The sequence below is a fragment of the Natrix helvetica genome (assembly GCF_964273705.1).
Source record: "Natrix helvetica genome assembly, chromosome: 2".
Classification (NCBI taxonomy): Eukaryota; Metazoa; Chordata; class Lepidosauria; order Squamata; family Natricidae; genus Natrix; species Natrix helvetica.
This window is the reverse complement of record NC_138552.1, coordinates 229,968,711-229,983,612: the sequence shown is the minus strand read 5'-3', so window position 1 is coordinate 229,983,612 and position 14,902 is coordinate 229,968,711.

Sequence of the window (14,902 nt, the reverse complement as noted above, 5' to 3'; positions counted from 1 at the left end):
AGAGAGGGAGGGAGGGAGGGAGGGAGGGAGGGAGGGAGAGAGAGAGAGAGAGAGAGAGAGAGAGAGAGAGAGAGAGAGAGAGAGAGAGAGAGAGAGAGAGAGAGAGAGAGAGAGAGAGAGAGAAGGCAAGCTTTCTAAACATGTGTTCAATTGTACACAGGAGGGAAGTATATCAAGTTGAAGCTTGAATGTTGGAGCAGACATAGAGTATTTAATCCTACTTCTCCTTCTCTCTGTGTGCGGAGAATGAATAGGCAGAGTTCACTCCTAAGTTGTAGTTAGTTATCTAGACACATCTTGACCATGACAACACTTCACTGACAGACACTTTTCTCTTTTTTGTTCAGAAAATGCTTATTTAAACAGGAATAGGATAAAAAAGAATGCCTTTTTTTTTAGTTTACAGGAAATCTAGTGACCATTTCTTCTATAGAAAAAAAATAATCCAAACAGATATTTGGTACAAGCTTTCTTCTAGTTTTTTTCTTTTAGCTGTAAATAATTCAGAATACTGACAAAAGTTTTTCATCTTTTTTTAAATTGCCCAACTGAGATTTCACCATGGTGGCTGCTCCCCCCCCCCCATATATTGAAAAATATATATGTCTTTTTGCATATATTGCTCTACGAATAATTATTACCACAATGAAGTTTTGGGAAAAGATATTCAAATGCCATTATGCTTATGCAATTAGAACACTGGAATGATTTTTCTCTGTGACTATGGAAGTGGGACTTCGAAGAAGGAGGATAGAAAGAGTATTTATTTTGTTTATTTTATTTCGGCAAGCATGTATTAGACAACATACATATGTATAAACATGATTTTGGATACCTGAGATGGATACAAATTAAAAGAAACATTAGGACAGGGACAGTAGGCTTGTTAGTGCCCCTTAAAGACCTCTTAGGAATGGGGTGAGGTCGACAGTAGACAGTCTAAAATTAAAGTTATGAGGGTTTGGAGAAGAAAGCACAAAGTCAGGTAGTGTATTCCAGGCATTGACCACTCTGTTGCAGAAGTCATATTTTCTGCAGTCGAGTTTGGAGCAGTTTACCTTCAGTTTGTGTCTATTGTGTGCTCGTGTATTGTTATGGTTGAAGTTGAAGTAGTCATCGACAAGTAGGACATTGTAGCGGATAATTTTGTGTACTATGCTTAGCAGTGACGTGCAGTCAGGTGAGGCATCATGAAAAGAAAAAAAATGTAAAAGGAAAAAATAAATTAAATGCTTGTATTTATCTACTGATCTGTACCACAAAGTTATTTTCCATTTATCTTCACCAGTTTTACATTATTTGGTATTAAAATTGCAGAATTTTCACATTTACCGTTCAACTAGTCAGGCGAGAGCTTACGGTGAGGCTGCAGTGAGCTCAGCCCCTCAGGTGAGAGCTGAGGTGAGGCTGAGCTAGCTGCTGCCTCGTGAATGACTCTGCTTAACCGTTTTACATGATCTGTAATGAGACCGTATTGCTGTCTCTCTGTATGTCACTTTTAATAGTTTAGCTGATGTATATAATATAAAATGGAGTGGTTTTTGTCAACAACTATGTGTGGAATGTGTTTCTTGTGCTGAGCGATCATAAAACGCCTAAAAAGTCAGATTAGGCACGCAGTTCTCCTGCCTGATAGTAGAAGGCTGGCTCAACCATAGTTTATCTTCCTCCTGACAGTCCTTTTTAAATTGTATTTTATCATGGGATATTTTAATGGCTAATTTTAATTTTAATTTTCTATTATTAATGTGATATATGTCTGATTACTACCTCCTCCATGTATGTATATGTATGTATATGTGTGTATCTGTATGTCTATATGTATGTATGTATATTTTTATTGTACGCTTGAAATTTGAATTTGAGGGCACTCGTTCTTCCTGTGACTCAGTGACAGCAGAGTAAGTGACAGCACAGAGCGCGACGACATCAAGGATGACTTTCTTCCCTGGCCGTGATCGCCATCAAGACGAGAGACTTTTAAAACTAAAAGAAGATAATGAAAAACTCTACCAACAAGTTATAGATGCTTTTGTTCAGAAGGAGTGGCGGATGGACTTCATTTATGGGTAAGACCCATAATAACTTCCATTTTTTTCAATTAAATGTGCTTTTATGCTGATATGAGACTTTAAACATAACCCGTTAACTGCTGCCTATCAAATATTGGATAAGATAATTTGTAGGATTTTAATGTTTGTAAATCTGATTGTGATGACGTCAGTGCCTCACCAGCCATAAACCTCACCGCACGTCACTGATGCTTAGGTCAGACTGAAGGTGGCACACGTCTAAGCCGTCTAAGCCCAAAATTTCAAGTCTGGTGGCATAAGGTATTCTGTTGCGAGCAGAGGAATGGAGTACTCTTCTCGTGAAGTATCTCTGGACTCGCTCAATTGTATTAATGTCCAATATGCAGTGCGGGTTCCAGACAGATGAGCTGTATCTGAGAATTGGTCTAGCAAATGTTTTGTATGCTCTGGTTAGCAGTACTATAGCAGTACTATATTACCAGGTATATACTGGTAAGATTTGGACTTTGTGTTGGAGAAGTCTCCTGACAAAACTATGCATAGCTAAAAAAAAAATGAATAAACGAATCATAGAACAAATTAGTTCAGAGCTCTAGTCTTAAATTATTATATTTTGGGTACATTTTGCAAAGATCTAACTCTCTTGAAAAATCTATAATGTTGGGAAAGGTGGAAGGAAAAAAAAGAAGACAAAGTCAGGGAATTGTGCAGCAAGTGTTCAAATGAAGTCAGAGACAATGACACAAACTTGTAGTTTTATATAAATAAGCATATTTTACACTTATATTTACAGTGGACAAGGTAGACAAGAAACACAGAAACATCATGAGGTAAATCTAAACAGCATACAGAGCACACAAGTAGAAAAAGGTGGGGGGAAAGGAAAATTCCCCCTCCACACCCACAGCAACCAATCATAGTATAGATTGCCTCATGCATGAGTCAGCATTCTCCAACCAATCAACTACAGCCATGTGTTATGGCCCTTTGAACACTTTACTGTTCCAGCTACTAAATTAAATAGACTAAGGAGTAATGATAGACTCCATTACAGCAGCCATAGGTGCAACCATTGGAAGTTCTGAAGGACCAGGTTGGGACCCATAATTCTGGAGAAGTCATATTTATGTGGTTGCTAAGAAATGACTCAATACATTTTTTTTTAAAATAATGGGAAATTCCATTTCCTTGTTTAATAGAAATAGTTGAATGTAATGTCTTTTTTTTGGCATAAGAGGGGAAAAGAAATAAAGCCACATCTTTTCCAGTGCAATTTCTAGTTTGAAGTCATAGACGTCGCCATCACTTTTCAAAAGCCGATCCAATGAAATAGATTGTTTTTCGGATGTTGCATTCAATCTTCTGAATGCAATCATTTTGCATTTTTCAATGTAGCTCAAGATTTCAAACAAAGATATATTCATATTTGAGATGATGGCAATCATGTTGACGATGATGTATTATTTTGCCCTTGTATTTGTCTTAAAGTACCAGGCTAGCTTCACTGATTTGTGTTATTACTTTATTGGATAGCTCTTAAGTTTCATAAATGCTTGATTTATATCCTTCAGGAGGAATCCGTCTGATGAGTCTGAACAAATTTGATTTACTGTAGGGCTTGATTGTAGAGAACAGATTTCATAATGTGTTTTGGCTGGAAGCTGGAAGCCTATAAATATGTATAGTTGGTTTCCAATTAAGGTATTGCTAATAGGTCAGTTACACAACTTCCCAGGCATATCTCAAAGTGAATCATTTTTAGGCTTTAGTTGCTAATGGAGACGAGGAGAGTTCAGAAGGCCCATTAGGCATTCAATGGGCATTCTTTTCATCAGAGTGATATAAGGCCTGCTTCATCTCCATCCGGATAGTTTTGGTATTTCATGTAGGATGATTTTCCTTTAAATATTTATTATACTCCAGATAGCTCTTGCCTTAGAAGTGTTCATTTAACACTCATTCAAAGTTATAGCAGGACTGAAAAAAAGTGACTTACAACAAGTCCTCGCACTTATGACCACTGCAGCATCCCCACCGTCACGTGATCAAACTTTGGTTGCTGGCAACCAGCATGATGTATGATGGTTGCAGTGTCATGGGGTCATGTGATCACCATTTTCACCTCACAATCAAAGTCAATGAGGGCAGTCACATTCACTTAATTACCGTTAGATTCACTTAACAATGGGACCATGGCAAAAAAGATTGTAAAATCGGACGTAACTCACTTAACAACTGCCTAGCTTAGAAAAAGAAATTCTGGTAGTAAGTGAACGATCATCTGCATTGCAAACTTCAAGGCTTCCATTAGCCCAGTGTACTGTTCTTGTGAGTTAATAGAGCTACATAATGTTCCATATTCAAATGAGTTTATAATAAGTGTGCAGAAGTGCTAAATTTATCTGAAAGTAGAGAAGTTTTTCTCCAAATAACATATATATCTAAAATTGGGGTGATGATTTTATTTCTCTACTCAATCTCCCTCTTGGGAAGAAGTGGTAGAATTGTCTTTCATTTAGTATAATCTTCTTTTGGGAATAATAAAAGAAAAGAGTCAAACTTTGCTTCAAAAAAAAATCTATTTTAAAAGGATGTAATATCCTTGCTGGATAAGACTAAAAGGTTCAGAGGTAGCTTTTGGACTGAATATGTCTCTGAACACTTGCATGCTAGGCTTCTGAAAAGCTAGAAAGTTTCAAAAGTTTGAATCATTTTTCTTCTTTTGTTCCTGACAGAAGGGGAAAATGATTAAATAAATGACAAGAGGTTAATCACATGACGTGTACTTAACTTTAATTAAATGTAAATTCAAATCAAATCTAGTTTTGTCCCAGTTATTCATGAACGTTGGGTGTGTAACCAAAGCTTGACATTCCCTTGATTTAATTCAGTACGCTACCAGCCAAAAACTTCAAAATTCATCAGCATCTAGAAAACCACAGGATCCCCACCCTTCCTTTCAAGGGATTAACACTTTTCATAATGATAGAAAGGTATGACAAATTCACTAGATTTCCTTCTATCCCATAATAATTGCCATTGGGTAGATTATGTAGCTTAGTATATGAAGAGGACCATTATGAAGGAGAAAGGAATGCGTCTTTAAAAAAGTGAGGGTGAATAACATTAAAGGCCCTCCCTCTGTTCTGCTCACTTAGAACTGTTCCCCCCCACCCTTTCCTATTAGCTCAGTTTATTCATGGCCTAGATAGAAAACCAGCACTCCCTACACTGTTTTCTGATCTCCACCCAGCCTTCATACCCCAATTTTCTCTGGCTTCTCTTAGTCTACAGGGAAGAACATTTGCATGTGGACCTCAACTCCTATCTGAGCTTCTTGCTTTCCTCTTGGTGAACTCTGAGGAGAGAACCAGTACTGGTGTGAACTCCCAGTCCCGAACTGGCAGAAAATCCAGCTGGTATAATTGCTATGCCCTTACTGCCAATCCTTATTCTATTTCAGTAATAAGGCAGGAGGATGGTGCTGTTACTACTGTTTTAACAACAGTCAAGCTAAAAAAATAACAATAATTGGTGTATTCCCCTGGGTTCAGAAAGTGCTGATCAGGCATTTAGGTAAGTAAATGTAAAGAATAGCATAAGGGTGAAGGTGGCCAGGAGGAACTGGACAGATCTTAGCCTTTCACCAAATAATCTGCATCATCCACCAATCACATCCTAGATGAAGAATGATACAGAAATAGTATCAGAAGAAGGAAAATATCAACACAGATAAAGATAATTAAGCTGTCATAGTTGTGAGAGATGAGATGAAGGCAACATAATGAGCCTATGGGAAAAACCCGCCTCTAAAACCTGTTACTGGGTTATATTCATACTATGGTTAGAGGAATGTGAGGAACAATCCTTATAGTTACAGGTATAGTATCTTTAGCCATGATCATAGTTGTCAGCTGAACTAAGGAGGCAAACCTTCAATGCTCAGAAGCAGAAAACCTCCCTATAATACAGTTTAGTGTACTGCTGGCCTAAACCTCAGGAAACTGGGAGTTCTATCCCCTCCTTAAGCATGAAAGATGACTTGGTGACTTTGGAGCAGTTATTCTCTCTTAGCACAACCCACCTCACAGGGTTGTTGTGGGCAAAAAGAGGAGAAGGAAAGAATATTATGAATGTTCTCTGCCTTGAGTTATACTGGAGGGTGTGTGTGTTCAAAATTGAATAAATAAAAATAAACTACACTCCTCTTCGCTGGATATATCAAGAATGCATTAATTTGAAATCATGTATTGAGGAGGGATTTGGACCCTAAGCCTCAAATAACTTTAGTACAGAACCTTTAGAGGTGCCCAGGTTGCAATTTTGCTTTGTTATCTGAGTTGAGTTTGAAAGTCTCCCAAGAGGTGACCTATGGCTGAGTTCTAGCAATTTTCTCTCAAGAAAGTGGATTGTCCCTTCATTTCTTAAGGAGTCATTGGTTCACCTTCTTCTCAAGAAACTATACAGGACAACTTTCATCCCCTTTCCAATTTTCCCTTTTTAGGGAAGATTGTTGAAAAGGTAGTTGTGCAACAGCTTTAGAGAATCCTGGATCAATTGGATTATTGGACCCCTTTCAGTCAGATTTCAGGCCTGGGTATGGGACTGGGACAGCTCTTTTGGATGATCCCATCATGAGTGGGAAGCAGGGGTGAAATCCAGCAGGTTCTGGAGAACCGGTAGCGGAAATTTTGAGTAGTTCGGAGAACCAGCAAATGCCACCTGTTAGATTGGGTAATGAAAGGCACAAAAGGCTAAGAAAACAACAGCTCTTTATTTGGTCAAGTACAGGCATCCACTGAGTGAGAGGTCTGGCAGCTCCCTTTTTAAAGGGGAGCTGCCCAGCGCTTCAGCCAATCAGGTCTCTTTCTGTTTCTGCCTGAAAAGAGAGGACCTGACTGGAAACTACTATTGTCCTTGCAACAACTAAAGGGGGGAGTATCTAACACCACCTCTGGCTGGCCTCAGAGTGGGGTGGGAATGGAGATTTTGCAGCACCCTTCCGCCGCCGCCGCCACCACCTTAGCCCCAGCCTCAGTATCCTTTCTTCTCCTTTTAAGCATCTATAGGAAGCTGCAGGGTGAGATCAGTTTTCACTATACAGTAAGTTTGATGAATTAAGTGATACTGTTGACAGAATATCAACAGATATGTTGATATTCTGTCTCGTGACCTGGAGATTCTGGACATCTTCATGGGGAGCAACAGACAAATGAACCCTGACAAGACTGAGTAGGTTTAAGTTGTAGAGACTTCCAAATCTAGGACTTTAACATCTCTAGTACTGGATAGGTTGACACTGCCACAAACAGATCTGGTGCCCAATCTGTGACCTTCTGGTTGAAGAACAGGTGGCTGTGGCTAGGAGGGTCTTTGCACAATGTGATGTTGTGAACCAGTTGCATCTTTTCCTGAATTGAGAGGCTAGGTTCTCAGGTATTCATGCCCTAAATACCTCCTGAATGGACTATAGTAACACAGTTTACATGAGGCAGCTCTTTTAAAGTATCCAGAGGGTTCAATTGGTACAAAATGTGGCAGTGGAGTCCTCAGCTAAGGACTAGTTATCGGTTTCTACATTGAACTCTCTTGTAAGTTATCTTTCCATGGACATCTCATGAATTGAATTAGTATTGCATTGGTAGGTGTCATTTTATAAAACAAGGCTAATATTGCTGGCCTTGGGCTTGATTTTAGTTTTCAGCTGCAGCAAGCCATCAGTAAGGTGGGAATAAGAATGACCTACTTAGCACATTGATTGTGAGGATAAGCTAGATAACAATTATAAAGCACTTTCCATATTAAAACTATCTTGGTCCAGCTACTTAATGCAGTTCCCCGCCAGCTGTGAGCTGCCTAAACCCTGCTGGGTTTGGATTAAAAAGAATATCTCCTTGATGTCACATGCATCCAAAGTGAATGCTGATCATTATACTGGAGACTAACAAGACCTATTTGTTCCAAAAGCTCCTTTTCATAGCTTTCACATTTTAGTAGATTAGGAATGGTACTAATTATGTGTGTGTTTGGTTGTTAGCTTCATATCTTGCCTTTCATTCAGAAGCTTAAGGTAGTGTACAAAATGCTCCTTACCTCCATTTTCCCTGCACAACCATCCTGTGAGTTAGAGATCTTTGCTGAGGGTGGACTGGAAGGTCGACTTTCCAAAGTCAGTCCGGTACTTTAATTTTTACATTAAATGATTATGTGTCATCAAATTGTTTTTGACTCCTCGTGTCCACATTCTAACCTGTTATTTTAGGGCTTCCAGCAATGCAGTTGTCACCATTGTAACTGAGTCCATCCACTTTGCTGCTGGTCCTTCTCTTCTTCTCTTTCATTTAAGGGCAGAGGATGTGAATGGATTCTTTTTGATCATTTTATTTACATCTCTGGTAAGATGTATGCTAGTTTCCTTCCATTTTCCTTTCTTTTGTACTCCCCCACCTCTTCAAATTTGACCCCAATTAACCCCAATCTGTCTGTGAATCAGGTAGCATAATTAATGCTGCTTCCTTCTGAACTGTGTGTGGAAACATAAGTGCAAGCCTGCACAATTCTTGGGGCTGGATAAGTGAAGAGCAAACTGAGCCCGCCAGCTGGTTAATTCAGCTGGAGCAAATTCACCTGCAGGCTTGGGTGTTGGCTTACTCCTGTTGTAATCATTTTGAAAGAAAACATCCCCAGACAGAAGTAAATGATCTGGAATAAGGGCATAGCCAAATTATGCAATACGATTAAAAATAAACATTCAGTTGGCCTCTGCATCCTCTAAGCTACATTTATTTGCTCAGAAAAGTGACTAAAGGCTTTGCTCCCACATTTCTTAGGTTCCGTTTTTAATGCAACTCATCCTACAGCTTATATTTGTGCAGAGAAGAGGATACTTGATCACCCCGATGTTTCCAAATCCAATCCTTTTATAAGTGATAGTCAACAATCTTAGAGACTTTCTGAAGTTCTATTAGCTTTTCCCAGGAAAAGCTTGTCTGGAACTTGAAATGCAACTGGCCCAAACAAGTTATTTCTTGCTGTTGGATCTTCACACTACCAGGGAGCCCTTGCTTACTGTGAAGGTACTATTGCATTTGTTATGTAAACACTTAACAAAGTTTACTGTACCAGAACACAGCAGTCAAAAGTATTATTTTAGTTTTTCTTTCAACATTTTAAAAATTTAGGTCAAATGAGGTTTTCACACCTTTGATTGCACAATCTGAACAGCTCATGGGCTACGAATTCATGCTGAAGTCCAGTATGTGCAGAAACATTTGGATCTTGGAGTCCTAGTGGACAACCATTTAAATAGGAGCCAGCAGTGGGCAGCAGCTGCCAAAAAAGCCAACACAGTCCTAGGCTGCATCAACAGAGGGATAGAATCAAGATCACGTGAAGTGTTAATACCACTTTATAATGCCTTGGTAAGGCCACACTTGGAATACTGCATTCAGTTTTGGTCGCCACGATGTAAAAAAGATGTGGAGACTCTAGAAAGAGTGCAGAGAAGAGCAACAAAGATGATTAGGGGACTGGAGACTAAAACATATGAAGAACGGTTGCAGGAACGGGTTATGTCTAGTTTAATAGAAAGAAGGACTAGGGGAGACATGATAGCATTGTTCCAATATCTCAGGGGTTGCCACAAAGAAGAGGGAGTCAAACTATTCTCCAAAGCACCTGAGGGTAGAACAAGAAGCAATGGGTGGAAACTAATCAAGGAGAGAAGCAACTTAGAACTGAGGAGACATTTCCTGACAGTTAGAACAATTAATCAGTGGAACAGCTTGCCTCCAGAAGTTGTGAATGCCCCAACACTGGAAGTCTTTAAGAAGATGTTGGATAGCCATTTGTCTGGAACGGTATAGGGTTTCCTGCCTAGGCAGAGGGTTGGACTAGAAGACCTCCAAGGTCCCTTCCAACTACTATTATATTGTATTGTATTGTATTGTATTGTATTGTAAGGATGTAAAGGAGCTGTTGATGAACAAAGGATATGCTGAGAAAATGTGAATAGGTGAGCTAATAACTGGAATGGACCACAAAGACAAAATTGAGCAACACGGCAGACATTTATGGGGTTGAATAATGCAACATTAGAAAGCCAAGTGTTCTGTATCTCTCACGGCAGCTAATTGGGTATATTTGAGATGCTCCATCTTTTCTGATTCTATAATATTCTTCACAAGGTGTGATTGCCAAATCTCTACATAATACTTCAAGTGTGGCCTCATCATAGATTTGTATAAGGCTATTATTATCTAGGTAGTTCTACTTTCAATTCTCTTCCAGATGATATTAAAAAAGTACCCAAATTTCTACATCAATGGACAGCTAAATGAAGATTTCAACCCAGGATCCAGCTGCTACAAAAAGGCAAACTCCACAGGAGTTCTGCTGTCACTTCTGTTTCTAATGATCTCAAGCACAGAGTTTGCCCTTTGCACAGCCGCAGACAAGGTTTTAATATTTTCATTCAGATGTCCATTGTGGCTCTAAGATCTCTTCCTTAATCCATCAATTTGGTTCCCATTAGTACAAATAACTAATACAAATGTCCGAAAAGAGTTTCCAAAGAAATGCAAAAAATATGGTTATAAAGATGGGTACTTTGGGTACTTGTGTACTTTGAAAATGATTCAGAAGTGCCATGAACTGTGAAAACCCAAGTTTTCTCTTCAGGTTTCATCATCAGTCTGAAAAAAGTGTTGCTTTTTTTAGGAGATGCATTCACTTTAATGCATGGATTCCTAGAATAAAATAGAATAGAATCGAATAGAATTCTTTATTGGCCAAGTGTGATTGGACACCCAAGGAATTTGTCTTTGGTGCATGTGCCCTCAGTGTACATAAAAAGACAAGATACATTTGTCAAGAATAATAGCATTTTTTCAGATTCAGTTAGAAAGAGGTTAGGCTTCTTTAATTGATAAAAGAGAGATATTATGCTTACCTGAAGTCTGGAACACTACTTCTGAATCATTCTGCAGCAAGCTCAAAACAAATAATCCCAATGTTGCTTAATTAGAGAAGAACAAGATCCACTAGGAATTTGAAATGCTAATGAACCCATTTAGGCAAGCAACCAGAATTAAGTGAAATACACAATGCCAGGTCAGGCTCACTTTGTTTAATGAAATGGGAGAATGACAAGAGGAAGAGAACAATCAGATTAAAGGGGAGGAGACCATAGTTGACTAATGGGTAGAGTAAGAAAAACACCAGTAAAACACCACCTAAATTGGAACTGGCCCAAAATTCAGCACTTATGGGCCTACAATAGTCCGGTGTGTGTGTGTGATCAACATTGATGATTGAGATCTTAATAAATGGTTCTTGTAATCTCTGCTGCTTTGAGAAGCCACACTGTGGTGTATCTCACATTTTTGAAGACTCCATAATGACTCTTGCAGCTTTCACAAAGGCAAAGGACTCACAGCCCAACCAGGTCTTTATGGTGACCACAGCCTCCACAACCTCAGGTTTCTGTGTTACTATATGTCTTCTGCCCTCTGTGGCAATCCCATTGTCTCTGTAGTGTCTATAGCCTTAAACCTCCATACAATGTGGATGGGCCCCAAGCCCTGAAAATGCCACAAGGATTTTTATAGCTTCCATGATTGCCCAGCAAACTTTATGTCCTCTAAGATTCCCATTATGACCCCTGTGACTCTGCAGACATGAGTCTCCATGCTGTCCTTCGTGGTGAAGCAAGGAGCTATTAAAGTCACTACTGACCTCTTGGCTCACCCTCAATATCTTATGGGTAAATAACCAACCTGGACCCCTCACTCAACAAAACACAAAATTACAAAAGCATACAAAAGCACAGAAAAAAAATGCAAAGAACTTACAGCCCAACCAAGTCTCCATCAATAAGCAATCTTTCTGGTCACCATTTTGATCGGGTTAAATTTGCACTTTGAGGAACCCTCTTTCACACACACAAACTCAAGGAACAAATCTTGATGGTTAAAATTTTACAAGAATTCTGCAAAGTTTCTTACCTCACCTACAGCAGGCGTCAGCAACCTCTGGAGCCGCACGCTGCACTTTCATCCCTCTGTTGCAGCTCCCTGTTGATCAAAATACGTGTCACAACTGCCAATGTGCAACCCCTGCCAGAACACGATTTATTGAGCTTTTCAACCCCCATGGATAAATCCAAGAAAAGAAAAGTTTCAGAAGAAAACATAACCTTTAATTCAAATACATATGCTAGTTTTGTGGGTGCCCAGGAAATAGTCAGGCACGGCAAGGGTTTTGTGGAAATGGGTCCAAATGGCTCTTTGAATGTTTAAGGTTGCTGATCCCTGACCTACAGAGATGGAATCAAGGGAAGGACCCCCCCTCCCCCAGTCTATTATAAGAGCAACAATACAATCTGGTCAAAAGGAGAGGACAAGAAATGCTTTATGATTTACTGCAAAATAGTAAATGTTGGAAAATGGCAAGTGTTTTGATGTTTCAGGCTGAGTGAAATGTTTGAAGGCAGAGTGAACCTCAAAAGGATTTATGGCTAAGTCTTAACTTGTAAGCAGGATTTCTGTTTTGTTTTGGATTTGCCTTCTTGAGTTGGCACAGGTTTCACGTCCTTTTAAAATGAACATCAATTGACAGTTGATATGCCATCGCTCACAAAACATGACAACTAACATCAAATTGTTGGTACTATTTTACATCTGACATGCAAACAAAGTGTAAACAAAGATCAAGATCTGAGCATTGACATTCAGCAAGTCTGTAACTTGGCATTTCACCTGCAAATTGTGAAATTTCAGTATTTTCCTTTCATCTTGGATCCGCTAGTTCAAGCACAAAAGTGAAGATGCAACTGCTGTGCATTGTGAGTCATGTTTATGCATCCAGCTATTAAATGACAGAATCTTAATGTGGATGATACAATTGGCATAGCATTATCTATTGACTGTTTTTCACATTAGCAGCTAGTTTGCTTCCTTCTTGAAGGAGTTTATTGGAATGCATATGGGACCAACTCTTGTTCATCTCCCTATTCTGGATGGAAACAGCTTGGCAGAACAAAAAAAAAAAGTCCAGATGCCAAGATCTTGGACAGATGCCAAGTAAGATTACATTTATCTTACTAAATATAATCGTTCTCTTTTGTTAAGCAACCTGCTGAACTGAGTTGGAATTTGTGACTGGAAAAGGTAACATTGGCTGTTGGAACAAGGCTTCTTGTTGGGTGAATGTCTTGTTTTAACTGGCATAACATCCAGAGGTGGTATTCTACCAGTTTGGACCGGTTCACTCGAACCGGTAGTGGAAATCGCGGGCCCGCATGCCTTCCCACCCATCTACCCTGGCTCCATGCTGTCCCATTTAGGCCCTTTTTTAAGCCAAAGTGTATGCACGAATGGCTGAGTACATGCACATTTGCAAAGCGGTAGGAAAGATAAGTGAATACCACCCCTGATAAGATCCCTTAATTCTATTATTTGTAGTGTTGCATCTGCTAAATGCCCAATTCTTCCATTTTTCTAACTCCATTTGCTGGAAGTTTCTGCTGCCATTTTTTGCTTTAAGTTGCTGCTGGTAAAAAGTACATGATCAGTACATTTTGCCTTCTATAAGATGGAATGGAGAAATAAGAAATGGTTATTCTTTTTTTCTCCTCACAGTGAAGCAAAATAGCTAGTCCAGAACTTCAAAATGAGGTGCACTAGAGAATCTTGAGACATAGCTTGGACACAAGATATGCTGCATGTTTTAAGTTCAATTTACAATCAATCCCAACTTAACATTCAGCCTCTTTCTAAATGGCTTCCTCCAGATGTATATTGGGATAGTGATTGCCTGAATTGCTATGGCCTTTGGTATAGTTAGAGGGAAACATATTAGGAAACAATGCTAACATGATTGATTTAGTAAAGTTCTAGCCCAGTGGTTCCCAAACTTTTTCAGTCCACCGCCCCCTTGGTGCTACAAACTGATCCTCAGTGCCCCCCACCCAGTGGTGGAATTCAATTTTTTTATGACTGGTTCTGTGGGCGTGGCCTGGTGGGTGTGGCTCGGGGAGTCATGTGACTGGGCAGTTTGCACGATGGAAGGAAGATAGTAACAGTAAAATTCGAAACTGTAACAATTAATTGCACATTTATTCAAAATCCAATTTAAATTTTTTTGTAATTAATGTTAATTCAACAAAATTGTTGACCATGATCCAGTGATACCAGGTTTTCAAAGACTGATAGTCATTTATCAAGAACCTTAGTAACTAGTAACATAGTAAACTTAGTAAAATTTAGTAACTACTTTACTTTTCAGTAAATTCTAAATGTGATGGATGGGATTGATGAAATGATACCAGTTTCAATTTCAATTCAATTCAATTTATTAGCGCTTATAGACCGCCCCCTCTCCCGAAAGGGACTCGGGGCGGTGTACAGTCCATGTCAAAGAACAAAATTAAAACAATTAAAATTACTACGTGGAGAATATATATATACAAATATAAAATAAATGGATGGATAAGAGGAGGATAAAAGATGTGCAGGACTGTAATTGCTAATAAATAATTAAAATAAACAGACATTAAGATCCCAATACCCAATAAAATTAAGACTATAGAATAATATCCTTAAAAACCAGTAAAATATAAATGCCAGGAGATAGGCATTGAAATTATGCCAGGCCAGCCAGTCGAAACAGGTGAGTCTTTAGTTTCTGCCGGAAGGAGCGGAAATCGGTGGTGGTTCTAATGTCGGGGGGGAGGTCGTTCCAGAGGGTTGGGCCCATCACAGAGAAGGCCCTACCCCTTGGCGTCGCCCGCTGGCATTGCCTAGCGGACGGCACCAGGAGAAGCCCCTCTCTGTGAGAGCGGATTGGCCGCTGGGATGTATGTGGGAGGA